The sequence below is a fragment of the Galeopterus variegatus genome, unplaced genomic scaffold (assembly GCF_000696425.1).
Source record: "Galeopterus variegatus unplaced genomic scaffold, G_variegatus-3.0.2 Scaffold543, whole genome shotgun sequence".
NCBI classification, from domain to species: domain Eukaryota; kingdom Metazoa; phylum Chordata; class Mammalia; order Dermoptera; family Cynocephalidae; genus Galeopterus; species Galeopterus variegatus.
This window is the reverse complement of record NW_007726654.1, coordinates 415,976-431,896: the sequence shown is the minus strand read 5'-3', so window position 1 is coordinate 431,896 and position 15,921 is coordinate 415,976.

Genomic DNA, 15,921 nt, shown 5'->3' with positions numbered 1-15,921 from the left:
GTGCTGCTCCCGCGCCTCGCTCAGCCAGTGAGCGGGAACCGGTCTGTATGTGGGATCCGAACCCTCGGGCAGGAGCGCCGCCGCGCTTCCCAAGCGGCGCACTATCCAGTGTGCCACCGGGCCGGCCCAGAGTTTCCATTTCTGATTATTAAACAACAACAATTCTACAGACATGATTCTAGGCTACATCACCTCAGTAGCAAATTATTTTCTTAATTCTACCTCATCGCTACTCTATCACGCAGAGCAGAGAGCGTTGCGTCAGGCGAAAATCATTCTCGACTTCATCTCCACTGCCATTATTAGGACCCCATTATTGCTTATTCAGACTAATTCATCAGCTTCCTTCCTTCTGGTCTCTGTGATTTCACCCACTAACCACCCCCCATCCCCCTGCCCGACCCGTTTTCTCCACAGAAGGCAGAATAATCTTCCCAGTAGAAACTTTGATCTCTTCACTCTTGCTTTAAAAAACTCTCAATGACAACTTTTGACACAAAATAAATGACACTAGATAAAGCCCACAATCTATGGTGAAGCACCAGGGCCTTTGGGATCTGACCCCAGTACACCTCCCTTTTTTCTCTTACCACTCATGCCCTCCCGTGGAGCCCTGATGAACTATTTGTGGTTTCTCCCAGCTCACCCTGCTCTTTTCGTTGGGCCTATGTGCATGCTGCTCCCACTACCTGAAATACTCTCACCCGCTTCACCTGGATGGACTTTACTTGTCAGTCAGGATTTGCCTTCAATAGTGTCTTATTCTTCCAGGCCCCTCCCCCAACTTCAGATTTAGAGTGTTCCAGGCTTTAAATTCCATGAAACAGGGACCTTGTCTGTGCACTGGCTAGTGCCAATGTGCCTAATTATGTGCCTAATTGCCTGGCACATACTATGTTTGTTAAGTATATGTTGGATTAATTACCTTCCACTCAGGGCTCCTGTTAGTTTGTATGCTTACAGTTCTAGCATAACATTTAACTCATTATTATGCATAAGTACTATAATTTGTTCATATCTCACATTAGACTGAGCTCTACGAGGCTGGGTCCTTGTCTTATACATTCTTGTATTTCCAGCTTCCAGCACGGTGCCTGTCATGAAACCCGAACTCAGTAAGTTTTGAGTGAATGAATAGTATCTACGTACCATTAATCTCAGGTATAAATTTTCCTCAAATTCTGAAGCAGGGGGATTTGTAGACCCTCCTGGCAGTTCTCAGATGTTATCCCAATGATACCTCTGAAATTTTCAGCAAGAGTTTGCATGTATGTACATTTTTCTGTATGTTTGTTTGTCTGTTTTTCCATAGCCTTGGTCAGACTCTCCAAGGAGTCTCTGGTCCCCCAAAAGATAAGAACCTATTTCCTAAGCCATTATTTTTAAAAATCGGTTGTTAAATAACCATTTTGGCCATTTGACCTGGATGAGGTAGAGGGTTTGTGCCTGTGCAACCTGCCTGCCTCCAGCAGTCTTCCTGCTGCTGGATTAGGGTGCTAAAGTTGGCAGAAGTGGGTGTTTCTTCTGGATGAATGCCCAGTCACAGTCCCCTCTCCCACACACACCTGTAGAGGCAGCTTGGGACTCATTTACTTGGTCTTCCTGGTTCTAGAAGCATCAAAGATTTAAGCCTTGGAACCAGCATATAATATGTTAACCCAGAATTCAGGGAATTAGAGGGGTTTTGTTCAAAGCTGAGAACCTTCTTTGATCCACTTTGGCTAGACATTTTCTCTGACTTCCATCAGTAGACTCAGCTTTTTTTTCCCCTGTCCTAGACTTACACAAACAATAGAAGACTAGAGCTTCTCTAAGGAGTTAAGAAAACACACATTTTAAAAATAACTTGAGCGAGTGAATTTATCTGACAAAAGCAATCCCACTACATAAAATAAATTTTAGAGTTTCACAATAGCAGTTCCTGAAAATATAAGCAATGCCAGAGTCCAAATGAGCTAAATCACTTAACTGGACAGAAAGAGTCCCTGGCTCAAAATCTGTAAGAATGAAGAACATCTTGTAAAACTAAGGGTCAATGAAGAAGATGGGAACAAAGAGGAGGCTGAGGGTGGTGGCAACCCAACCCAAGGACTATGAGAAAGTCTTGACTGACTAGATACTCAAAATGCTGGCTTTCCAGACCAAAAGCTAGGATTGGACAGGGGAGGGGAGCCCACAGCTTATGCCTCAGGCTGCTGCTCAGACTGTAGCAGGCCCCTGCCTTCCCTAGGGTAAGCCAGAGTCTGCTCACTCTCATGAAGTCAGAGGAAGCCCCTACGGGTTTTACCATGCTCTGTTGACAAGATAATGGTTCCATTGAAACTATAACAACGTGTTTGGCCAGCGGAGCTCACACTGTTATAATAACTTTGTACACAGTCCTAGTTTTTCCAGCATAATGATTTGTTCGTTCTAATGAGGCCCATACTGTTCTAATGAACTTATGCTGAGTTTGTCTGACTACCAGAATAATACTTGCCATAAATAATATATATAATTATCATTTTATATTTGTTTAGCACTCCTTCAAAACAAAGTATTTTCTTATTCCCCACTAGTAGTCAGATCCTTTCTGTGTGGGGAGTACTGTACTAGAATCTATATCTTAGAATGGATAGAACTTGGAGAAATTCATAGAAAGGGCACAGTAGTCATTTTTGAAGACTAGAAATGCAACCTATGAAAAAGGTTAAAGAACTTGTTATTACTTATCCCAGAGATGTAGAAAAGATTGGGGTAAATCTTAATATTATATTTCAGGTATACAAAGGATCATGATCAAATCAGCAACATTTATTTGAGTAACAGATGTATGCCGGGTACTTTACAGACAGTTTTGCAGGTAACCCTCACAATAACCTTATGAAGTGAATATCCCCATAGAACATGATCTCATGAAAACACTAACCATAGGTTAAATGATTTTCCAAACGCAGTAGACATTTTTCACAAAATTTTTTTTTTTTTTTGAGACCCGCCGCACCGCGCTCAGCCAGTGAGCTCACCGGCCATCCCTATATAGGATCCGAACCCTCAGCGGGAGCGCTGCTGCACTCTCCTGAGTGTGCCACGGGCTCGGCCCTTTCACAAATATTTTGCTTGGTTTTTTCTCCTGGAGGTTGGATTACACTTTCAGTGGAACTCAGGCATGACTTCATAACTCTCTTTGGCCAATGGAATGTGAACAAGCAGCATAGGTCACTTTCACATGGAAGGTTAAAGAGCCAGTATGGGCCTTGCCTCCTTCTCACTCTGCCACGGTGCCCATTAACATTCCAGGTAGTGGCTGCTCTACAGCCTAGGCCCTGTAGTGGAGGTACCAGATCAGAGCCCCCTTTTCCACCCATCAAGATGTGCATGTTGCATAAGCAAGACATTAACCTTTGCAGTTTTAAGCCACTAATTTTGTGTTGTGTATTAATCACAGCTCTCCAGAGAAAAAGACTAATAAGATATAGATGTGTAGAAAGAGAGAAAGAGATATTTATTATAGGAACTGGCTCCCATGATTATGGCGGCTGATAAGTCCCACAATCTGCTGTCTGCAAACTAGAGAATCAGGGAATCCAGTGCTGTAATTCAGTCTGAGTTCGAAGGCCTGAGAAAAGGGATGGGGGATAGGGTCGATATTGTAGTACAAGTCCCCAGAGTCCAAAGACCCAAAAACTGGGAACTCTGATGTACAAGGTCAGGAAAAGATGGATGTCTCAGCACCAAAAGAGCGCAAATTCACTCTTCCTCTGCCTTTTTGTTTTCTCTGGACCCTCAACGGATTGATCATTGAGGGCCCTCCCACGTCCATAAGGACAGACAGAACTTCTTCACTCAGTTTACTGATTCAAATGCTAATCTCTTCCAGATACACTCTCACAGACATACCTGGAAATAATGTTTTACCAGCTACCTGAGCATCCCTTAGCCCTGTCAAGTTGACATATAAAATTAACTATCGCAAGGGGTTGTTTGTTTCTGTAGCAAACCTGACAGACCAAGTCACCCAACTGAGTAGAACTGGACTGCCTTCCATGGCCCACACCATACTCTGACCTAACATGCGGTGCTGCCTTCCAAGTAGAGAATGATGGCGAAGTACCTTCTGCCTAATTTGAGGAACAGAAAATTAGGTCATTATATGCAATGATAAGAATTGATACTCCCCGGGGTGGCAGTTCAAGACTGATGGATAACATAGAAGTTAAAAAGATCTGGGGGACTTCCACTGAAGATTTACTCAGAAGAGAAACACAGTTAATATTTTGATGTATTTCCTTCCAGGCATGTTTAATCCACACTTTGAGTATATTTTCTCAAAGGGAATTCTACTTGAGGGAATATTTCTTAACAAAGTTCTGGCTTGGAGTTCACTGTTTCAGGACTCTTTCTGGTTTAATCTGAGCTCATTTTCTTGTAGGTCTCACAACAATAACCTTTTCCCCTGCTAGTCAGTACACAAAATGGTCTTCATTTCTGTCTACCAGGAACCCACATATCTCGGTTAGGATTCCCCCAAAATCAGAGCCTGAGACATGATTTAGTGCAGTTAGTTTATCTGGGAGGTGATTCCAGGAAGCAGGAGTAAGAGGTAAGACAGACTGGAACATGGAGAAGGAAAAGCCAATATAGGGGAGGGAAGAAGACAAAACAATTACAATTCCTTGAAGCTGATAGGACAAGCAAACAGAAAGGACATTGTTGGGAGGGAGGGGGGAGAGAAAGGAGGGAGGGAGGTTTCGGTAATGGGCCACAATAATCGACCACATTGTATTTTGCCAAAATAAAATAAAATATTTTTTAAAAAAGATAAGCCAATATAAGGATGAATTTGGCAACTGGCCACTTCAGGTAACTGGGGCTAAATTTTGCTTGGATCGCTGAGAAATGTAAAGAATGCCTCTCACAATTGCCCACCTCAAGCATTTACTCACTGGCTTTCAGTCCCCAGAGGTGAGAAAGAGGATGGCTGCAGAGAGCTCCAGCTAACATGGTCCTTACTCGGTGACCTTGGGGTCTGTGTATGAATTCTCAGGGTAGAACTCCTCCTGTTGGTGCTGCTTAGATCACGTACCTAGATTTTGCCTGGAAGGTGGAGCCCTAGAAGTGACTGGAGCCCAGTGGAGCCACATGGACTGGGCCAGGGTGCTAGTGCCACATGAGGTGGGTGTGCAGAAGGGATGCTGGCCAGGCACTCTCCACCAAGACTAGGAAGAGGAGGGGCGGGAGTGAGGCAGCAATACAGAAAGCAGAAAGAAGAGGTCCAAGCAGGTGCTAGTGCCTGCTGCCTCTGGTTGATGGGAAAGTCAACTTGGTGGGCCGTCATAGTCACACCACCATATTCAGTGGGGGATCCATTTGCAGCTTCTACCAGTGGCAGTACAATCACATATTTCCACTCAGGGGCTGAATTTGGCCCCATGCTGAGCTTCAAAACACAGAGCTGTTTTGGAACAATGGAAGGGCTCAGCACATTCACTTGGTGTCAAACAAAGCCTGACTTTGTCACCCTCTCCCCATATGCCCTTTCAAGATCCTCAGTAAAACAGCTAGTGCTTTAGAGAAAGAAGGAGAAAATGTCATACCAGGGTAGCTCACCCCAGGTGTCTTTGACTCAATGAAAACATTTCTTATGGCCTTATTTTTTTATTGTTATGAAAACAAAATTAAAAATTTTCAGATAAGGAAGTATAGGAAATAAAACTAAAATGACCTGTTATGATCCCACCCAGAGAACCATTGCCAACATCTTGATGTGTATACTTTCAGATCCTTTTCTATGAGTACATACAATGTAGATTTTTAAAATATTAAGAATGGGACCATACAATACATGTTTCTTTGTATACATGCTTTCTTACACACTGTGCATGTATAATGTACATGCAGAAAAATGCACAAATCCTAAGCAGTCAGCTCAATGAATTTTTGACACATTGTTTTTTTATAGCTGCATAGTGTTCTATTGTTAGGCTACACCATTACATATTTAATCAAACCCCTATTAGTGAATATTAATTTAATCCAGCTACCAGTTCATTCTGGTCTGGCAAACATTTATTGAGTGTCTACTTACAGGCCAGGCATTCTTTTACTTATCCAGGCCACCACATTATCTGTATCAGCTGTTGATTGCAGCAATAATGCTGCATAACAAATCGCTCCAAAATTTAGTGGCTTCAAACCACAACCATTTTTTATTTCTCAAGAGCCCACGAATCAGCTGAGCAGTTCTGCTGGTAGGAGTCGGGTCTGACAAATTTTGGCTAGACTACATGAGGTAAAAGGAAAAAGGCAACAGAAATGAGTGGGTCGCTGTATTATTCCAAAACTATACCAAGGAATGGGGAAATTGCAGGTAAGATAAAAGAGGGGTGGTTGGCAAACGAACCTCACAAAAGAAAAGATTTAAAAAAAAAAAAAAAGATTATGCAGACTCCTGTGTCCTCAACCAAGAAGCTTCAGTGAAATATAACCGGGGGTGGGGTGGGGGGTGAGATGGGGGCGTGTAGGGAGAGGGTGATACTAGTGTAGCCGTAGGAGAGGAGGGGAGAAGGAAAGGAGATTGCTTTTAAATCTCTCTTGGATTCTTTTGTAACAGATATGAACGTAAGTATTAAAATTTAACAAAGGCATATCTGATCAATAAATTTCCTATGTAAGCCACTGCTAATCTTCTATGATATTCTTCCTTCCTTCCTCCTCCACTTCCTTCCTTCCTTCTTCTCTTGCTCCCACTCTCCTTTCTTTCTTGTTTCCTTTTTCCTTCTTTGTCTTTCTCTTTTTCCTCCTGTCTCACTCTCGGTGTATGTTGTAGGAGGGGTTGACAGATAGGTATCCTGTAGGCAAGCTGTCTTTTCTAAGGAAAAAGATGGGGCTCGGGGATCTCAGGGCATTGCCAAATGAGCAAGCCAAGCATTCCCATATAGTACCCAACAGAGGGAAAACTGTTTTTCCAAATCACTGACCTATAAAATGGCCTTTGTTTCACAGAGTGCAATAATCACTGGCCAACGGCAACAGTGAAAAACCACCCTCAAACCAAGAAAAATTATTCCCGGATTGGAAGCCAGAAGGTGTGGGTTCTAATAGGGGCTCTGCCACTAATAAGTTGTGAGACTCAAACTGGTGATTGGTGTGCCTGGGTCTTCGTCTCCTTCTTAGTGACCTGGGATTATGGAGGTCCTCTCCAGCCCCATGGTTCTCTTACTAACATGTATGGTTTTGTTTTGGCTTCTGGTGCTGACAGTTTGAGTAGCAGTGAGGAGCAACTTCACACAAAAACCTGGTTTAGCATCTGAAACAACAACAACAACAAACAACAGAAAAGAACACAGGAAAACAAAAAGAGAAGGAAAGGGAATGAAAGTGTAATTCAATTTTATAAAAAAGGAGAATTTTTCTTCAGGGCCATTGGGTGTAAATCTTGTTTAGTTATTCAGCTGACACAAATTCTCTTTGGAACAAGGTAACGAAGAGAGAGAGAGAGACAGAAAGACAGGAAGGAAGGAAAGAAGGAAGGAAGGAAGGGAGGGAAGGAGGGATAAAGGGAAGGAAAAAAGGAATAAATAAAGGAAAGAAGAAAGTTATCTATTCCTCTCTCTCTACAGACTCTATTGAGCATTAGGCAACAAGACTTGGAAAAAAATTTAACTGAAACTTTTCCAAAAGTATTAGAGAGCTATTTTTCCTCTGAAAAGCATCACCAGGGCTGATAAACACCCATAGCAAGTCTCTTTCATTTTACTGGACATGAAATACTATCACAATTGATGCTGGCCAGAGGCCATTTAGAAATTCAATAATTATTCAACCTAAGGGTCTTTCATAATGGTTAAGTATCTTCTTAAGAGGAAATTAATATTGATCAGTGTATCAAATCTAATTGAAATATTGAGAAAATAGGGTCCCGAGTAGGCAGAACAGCTCTTCCGTTAATTATGATGTGAAAGGGAAAATCTTGTTTATTGTTTATGCCAGGAGAGCAGGGGGGTGGTTTGGAGAGGTTCCCAGTTCATCAAAGCTCCCTTTAGTCTGACAGTAGAAAAGTTTACTTCCTTCATTTCTTTCCCACAGGTGTTCAAGGAGAGCAGAGGACATACAAAAACTTGTTTCTGTTTTGGTCATACAAGGTGGTTGGGAATTAATGACTGATTTGTTTGTGTTTGTATTGGGCATCACAAAAGAAGTAAAGCTGGGTTTCTCAAACATAGAAACTCTACCTGAGAGTCATTATTTTTCTATTTAGGGGAGAGGGTGGGAGGTATATCCATCTGGAATTATCGATGACACACCTAGCCTCTCATCTAGCACACAGTGGTCTGATTTGCCCAATTGTGAAAGGTGCTAAAGTCTCAGTGTAGAATTGATTTTGGGGGTCCAGGCTATGGTGCCTTTAGATGTGATTACCTTAGACCCTGGTTCTGCTGGCAACTAACCTCCTTGGATCATATCTGAGCCAACCTGTTTCGTGGTGAGACAATTCCTCTGCATTGTTCAAAGTACTGAGGCAGCATACCACACCTTGCTTGTGTTATGCCAGAGCAAAAACATCAGCCTCCTCTCTTGAGAAGATGAGTCATTCATTAAAGATTTAAACAATTATTTTTAAGAAAAAAAACAAACATAGTCTTACAGAGAGATCTGAAGGAGCACTGGGTCACTATAAACAATAAAAACAGATCCTAAGAGCAGGACGGAAAAACAGTCTCTTTTCCATAAAATTATTTTAAAAATAACTTGAGAAAGAGAATTCACTCTATTCCTGTAGAATGGATAACAGATAATTGTCCATTATGTTCCAAACTGCACTATATTGTTTAGCTGTAACTGATGCAACTTTTTAATAGTGTCATAGGTTCTTTCAAGCTCCCAAACCCGGACCTTTCTGGGCCTCAGTTCCATTTCTGCAAAATGGTATTGATGTAATGTGGATTCAGAGAAATTACTATAAACATCTAGTGTCATTATAACTGTTAGGAATTATGCTAGTAGAAAACATACCATGTATGTTCTTGTCATGGTTTGAAATTGTTTAAAAGGGTAAATAAATAGAAGGGTATATATTAAAAAGAGTATATACTATCTCCCTACCTATACTCTTGTTTGAATTGCTATTACTTCAGTGCTTAAGGGGAGCCATGCACATTCATTTCCAGGATTCAGAGTTCATTAACATAAATTCTATTATCACAGATGCCCCATGAAGCATTGAGACAATTTCTCCAGCCCTGTGACTAGTCAGGGTCTTGAAAACAAAATCAAAGTAGGTAAGAAAGAAGTGTGTGCCTTACTGTCGAAGGTTTGTTAGGTACGCACTTAGCTCTGTGAACTCTCATTACATGGGATGAGAGGAAGGACTCTGAGAATGTCTGCTGGTTGTTAGTAAACTGCCTGGAACAATTATAATTAACACACCTCACCCATGAGCACAATGACACTGGGTAAGCAGATCCAGCCAAAATAAATAGGAATAGCTTCTCAGCAAATTTAATTTGAGTAGCCCTTGAACTCTGAGCACTGCTGTCCAGAGCAATGTGACTGTGAGTCTATGCTTGTCAATGACTACGCAAACATGCTTTCTCCACATTTACTCTGTCGTCATCTGAATGTTATGATGTTGCTATGGTAACACAATTCCAACATCCCTTTGCTCTTTTGGTATCCTCTGAGGGGAAGCTGTAATAAGGTAGTTTGGCAACAGACTCTTTTGGGGATTTTCCTCATATACCATTGAAAACCACTGTGGATTTCCTGTTATAGGAACTGTATAAAGTGTGAATTAGAAATGATGGAAACTAATTTTCACTGACTTGGGCAAAGAATGTGAATGTTATTCATTCTATGCCAAAACAAACTACCTGAAAATATTCTTTTTGTTCCCAGTTCCCGCAGATGACATCCCAAGGTACAGTAAAGTTTCTGCATTCAGTGTAAATGTGACACATGCTGGGGTCTCTTATCCTCGTGGGGGAGGGGCTACATGAGGGTGGTGTGAGAACTATATGCTGGAAAGAACGAGGTGTTCCTTGAGCACTTAACACATGACAGGCACTGTGTTAAGCACATTCCATGCATTCCTTCATTAAACCCAAACAACCCGATATTATTATCCTCATTTTACAAGATGAGGGAACCAAGATTCAGAAAAGTCAGACTCTTTTGACTCTTCTGCTGGCTCTGAAACCCATCATCCCCTTTGTCACCAGGCCACCTTGTCACTGCAATGCATCTTTCAGGTGAGCCTGGCCCCTCGCTTTTCCCTGGAAGAGCTTGGAGGTGAGATTCATGAATGTCCCCATTCAAATTCTTCAGATTTATTTCATAGGAACCTGGAGAGGATTCTCTGAAGCAGCCTAAAAGCTGCCAACTTCATCTCAACAAATGCACCCTTGTGGCCTTTTCCACTTATATATGAAGACACACAGAGCACTACTGGTCATAAGTCCTGGAATCAATGCTCCAGTCTTACTAGTTGTATGATCTTGGGCAAGTTGCTTAATCTTTCCAGCAATACTTGTGCAAAAGTTAGGAATGGGCCAGTTGCTCTCATCGTCCACTTTTGCTCTCTATTGGAACCTTTTGAATCTAAGATACATAAGGTTGTGCTCTGGACCCAGAATTATATGTCTATGATATCCTTTTATTTATTTTTTTGGTGGCTGGCTGGTATGGATCTGAACCCGTTGCCTTGGCACTACTAGCACCGTACTCTCCCAAGTGAGCTTACAGGCCAGTCCAATGCCCATTTATAATGTGGTGAACAGTCTCTGAAAACATTTTACCCAGCAAGAAGTTAATTTTTTTCCTTTATTTGTTTGCTTTTGAGCTACAGCTTCAGACATTACTTTGGCAGTTGCTTCAGGTAATTTTTCCCCACTAATAACTGTTAACAAAAATCATCGAATTTCCTTTGGTCTTTGGCTTGCATTTGGGATCTCAGCCTTTATCATCTAACTACACGCCTAGCCCTCATAACAACTGGATTAATCTGGGCTCCCTGAACACATCTTGAATTTCTTCCTACCTTCCTGCATCTTTACTCCTGTGGTTCTGTCTGAAATGACCTTTCTACCTGACTCCAACAATGCCCATCATATTTAATCTCAGCTCAAACGCCCCATCCTCCCTGAAACTCTGAACGGTCATTTCCATCCAGAATTAATCTTTCTGTCTCTATGCTCCACAGAAATTCACTGTGCATTGTCTATCCTACTCCCCACCCCTTCGTTGTAGTATTGCTGTTTGTGTTTCTCTTGTCATTCTTATTTGGTTGTAAGCAGCTTGAGGGAAAGATCGAGAGATGCTGATTGCTACATGATAGTGGCAGGGGAGTGCAAGGATCACAGCCATGGACTTGTCACACTGCCAAGTTTAAAACCTGGCTCCGTAATGTACTAGCTGCATAACCTTGGGCAATTTACTTGAACTCTCTAGCCTATAGTTTCCTCACCTATACCTATTGCATAGGAATCTTGTGACAATTAAATGAGATATTCCATGTAAAGTGCCTAGCAAGTACATGGCATATTGTGAGTGCTTAGGAGATGTTAAGTATTTGCAGTGCCAACAGTGAGGTCTCTTCCTTGATCAATAAATATTTATTGATATTATATTAGTTTGCTTGGGCTGACATAACAAAAATACCACTGACTGGGTGGCTTTAAACAACGACATTTATTTCTCATAGTTCTGAAGGCTGGGAAGTCTAAGATCAAGTTACCAGCCAATCTGGTTCCTGGTGAAGGCCTTCCTCCTGGCTTGTAGATGGCTGCCTTCTTGCTCTGTCCTCACAGGGTGGAGAGAGAGTTCTCTCTCTCTTTTTCTTCTTCTTCTCCTTCTGCTCCTCCCTCTCCTTCTTCTCGTAAGACCACTAATCCCATGATGATGGTCCCACTCTGATGACCTCATCTATCCCTAATTATCTCCCAAAGGGCCTATCTCCGAATACCATCACATTGGAGGTTAGGGCTTTAACATATGAATTGTGGGGAGTGGGACACAGTTTGGTCCACATCAAGCACCTAAACATTTATTGAGCTAATCTAGAGATATAGCAATGAACTAACCAAACAAAAATCCCAGTTTCATAGAGTTTACATTCATTCCAGTGGAAAGAGTAAGGCAGTATGGGTAGATAGAATTATGTTCTTTTGGGCCGGCCCCGTGGCTCACTCGGGAGAGTGTGGCACTGGTAGCGCTGAGGCCGCGGGTTCGGATCCTATATAGGGATGGCCGGTGCGCTCACTGGCTGAGCATGGCATGGACCACACTGAGCCAAGGGTTACAATCCCCTTACCGGTCAAGAAAAAAAAAAAAAAAAGAATTATGTTCTTTCAAGCTGGATGGATCCAGTGTAATCACAAGGGCCTTTGTAAGTTGAAGAGGAAGGCAGAAAGGTCAGAGTGATGCAATATGAGAAGGACTCAACCCATTGTTGCTGGCTCTGAAGAAGGAGAAAGGGGCACCACTAGCCAAGGAATGTGAGTGGCCTCTGGGAGCTGGTAGAAACAATGAAATGGATTCTCCCCTACAGACTTTAAAAATGAATGCAGCCCTGCCAACACCTTTATTTTAGCCCAGTGAGTGCTGTGCTGGACTTCTAACCTCCAGAATTAAAAGATAATAAACTGTATTGTTTTAAGCCACTCAGTTTATGGTAATTTGTTGTGCAGCCATCAAAAACAATACAGGCAGTAAGCAAAATAAGTAAAATATATAATGTATCAGATGGCAATGAATTTTATGGAGAAAATTGGAGCAAGGAATGTGGACAGGGAGTGTCAGAAGGAGGGGATGATTGTAATTTGAAAGGGGAGGCTACCAGTGACTTTTGCAGTAGTAAGCCATGAAGCATCTGAGCATTCAGGGAGACTGTTCCTGGTAGAGGGCACAGCAAATACCAAAGCCTGGTGGTAGGAGCTTCCCTGGCATTTCTGGGAACCAAGGAGGGTGTCATGGAGAGGGCATTTGTGATGAGAAGGGGAGTAGGAGATGAGGTCAGAAATAAAGGGGTGCCAGTCTGTGCTGGTTTTACTTGGAGTAAGATAGGAAGCTGAAGGAGGATATTAAGTAGCACAGGGACATAACGTGACATGCATTTTCACGAAATTACAGTGGCTGTGATATTGAGAGTAGACCACAGACTGGGTGGCTTAAACAACAGGGGGAGGGTGGAGGGAGGGTGACCAGTTAGGAGGCTTCTGCAGTAATCCAGTGGCTTAGGCCAGGGTGGTAATGGTGGGGGTGGTGGAAAGAGTTCTGTTGATTGGGTGTCTTTTGAAGGCAACAATATTGGCTGAGAGATCAGAGGTGGAATAGAAAAGGAGAAAAGTCAAAGACGATTCCATGGTTTGAGGCCTGAGCAACTGAAAGCTTGTGGCCACTCACCGAGATGGGGAAGACTGCCGAGGGGGCAAGTCTGACAGGGAGGATCATTCAGTCTGGGTGAATTTTTGGTATGGGATTCTTCCCCTTCCCCCATTCTTTCCCTTCAGATTGCTTTGCCAAAGAAGCAAAGAAACATACACATAAAGAATAATAGCTGGTAGGGAAGAGTATCTTGCTTCATTCATGATGGGGACAGGTTTGCTATATAACATTTATACAGGGCTCTGACAAAAACAGCATTGGAGAAATGAGATGTAGCCCAGGAAGACCAAGGAGGACTCCAGTCTAGAAGGTTGGCCCTTCAGAGCAGACTCTGAAGATTGAGACATCCTCCTCCAGCCACCCGATCACAGGCAGAGAAGCTGGATCAGAGAGCGGGTGCTCCTATTCACTGGTGAAAGTTATCCAGGGAGTGCTAATGCCTCCCTCCCAGTCACCAGATTCAACAATCCTCCCCAAGAGGCTACTAAGGGGGTGGAAGTGGGAGCAAAGTTCTCTTATCCCTATGGGCAAGGCTGAAACCCAAGGAGAGAGAGAGTAAGACGGTTCCATTAATGTCTGTTGGTTAGAACTGAAGGCCCTCTCAGCCCTGCCCATGACCTGTTCATCTGCACCCTGAACAGTGAGCCCTGCCTCCAAGGGCAGAAGTTGGATCTCAGTGCTCTGCTTTAGCTTCTGAGACAAGAAGCCTTATTTTCCCTCTCTTCTTGACAAGAAAGAAAGGATTATCTAATGAGAATTCTGGGGCAGGCAAGAGTCTCCTCCCACTTGGGACTAGAGAAAAGGACTAATAAAGGTAAACTGGAATAACTAAGAGACACTTCCATCCTAGTTGTTTTGGATGATGAAGAATTCTCTGATTTCCATGAGTTCAAAAGGACAAAAGGATCTTTAAACGCAGGGACTGAGGGTTTGAGTATTTAATGATTGGGGCAGTTTGGCAAGGAGGTTGCATTCCTCAGTGATGAACCAAAATATTGCTTGGTGGCTGTGTTTTGTGACTGGCAGTTTTCCCCCTCATGTTTGAGTTTTATATTCATAGTTGTCAATATCTTTGCATTGCCCAAATGACACAGAATTAAATAGAATAATTTAATCCAGGGTTGATATCATTAGAATCTGCCCATTTATTAAATGATTCTTGCAATATCAGAGATGACTTGATATTGCAAAAAAATGTGTGTGATTTTAGAGGTTCTCATTTAGTAATCATGGAAACCTCCTTCTGGGTAGGGGTGTTTTCTCCACACATCCTAATTTCTACTTACTATATTTCCACACCTCTTTAAAAGTGTGTAGTAAGAACTGAAAAATGCAATGCTTGGTCATTGGGTAGTCCACAATTAAGATGCTATCATATGGGGAATAGAAAGATTTGGAATACCCAATTATTTTTTCTCAGGAAGGTAGGAAGCTCATATTTGATGACTCCTGCCATGAACTACGAATACTTTCTATATTTAGTTTACTCGTAACAATCAGCCTGCAAGGTAGATTTTGCTTCCCCCATTTTACAGAAGAGAATACTGAGGCTTAAAAGGTGTAATAGACCAAGATTACACAAGTAGAAAGTGGCAGGCAGTGGACTGGGTTTCTAAGTCCATGTTCATTCCATTACTCCCAGCTTGTTCTAGTAAATCTGCTAGAATCTCAAAGTATTTTCTAATGATAAATGCTCTGCTCTGTGGCAGGCAGTCCATGTGAGAAACACCCTCACCCGTCCAAGGCCAAGGGATATGGAGACACAAGATACAGGGAAGCAAGACTTTAATTACGGCCTTGCAAGGTTCAGGTGTCTGGTGGGCAGGCACACGGAAAAGGGCTGTAACAAGCAATTCATTTCCTAGTGCACAAGTCCCTGCCCCCACCTCCTCATTGGCTGAGAGTACTACCAGGTACACAATCTTCCCGAATGACATCTAAAAGTACCCCAATTTACTACCCCCTTGTAAGAAATGTCTTTGTCTGAGGGCTCAGGACAAGCTGGCAAAAAAGGCCCACCCAAAACCCTGTGAAATGAGAAACATTAGGAAATGAAGAGAACAATAAAGGGCTAATAACTCATTACCACCTCAAGGACAACTTTATCTATTCGGCGACCCCCCAGGAATGGGCTGGACCGGTCAGACAACTTTTGGGCTGGGCCTGAATTATTTCCGAAAATGAATCACTTAGATTATTTTCTTACAATTCCCTCCTCTATTTCTTTTAAGAGTTACTGATTTCATTTTCATTAATAATTTGACATTTTTAGTTTTCTTCAAATTGTCTCAGTATTTGTTGGCTCTTATAATCTGGGTCAGTTTAAATCAAAATGAGGTTATTTGGGGCATAGGTCATGGGCATTTGTCTAGTAATTGTGGCTTCTATGAGTCTCTGTGTTAAGCCTCTGACACAAGGAACAATGCAGCACCCAATTACTATTAAAACTCCAGCCACAATTATAAAGGAAGTTAGGACTGAGACTACTATTCCTTTCCATTTTCCAAAGCGTCCTTCTAACCAGTCAGTAAATGGATCATTAATGCCTGTGTTTTCAGC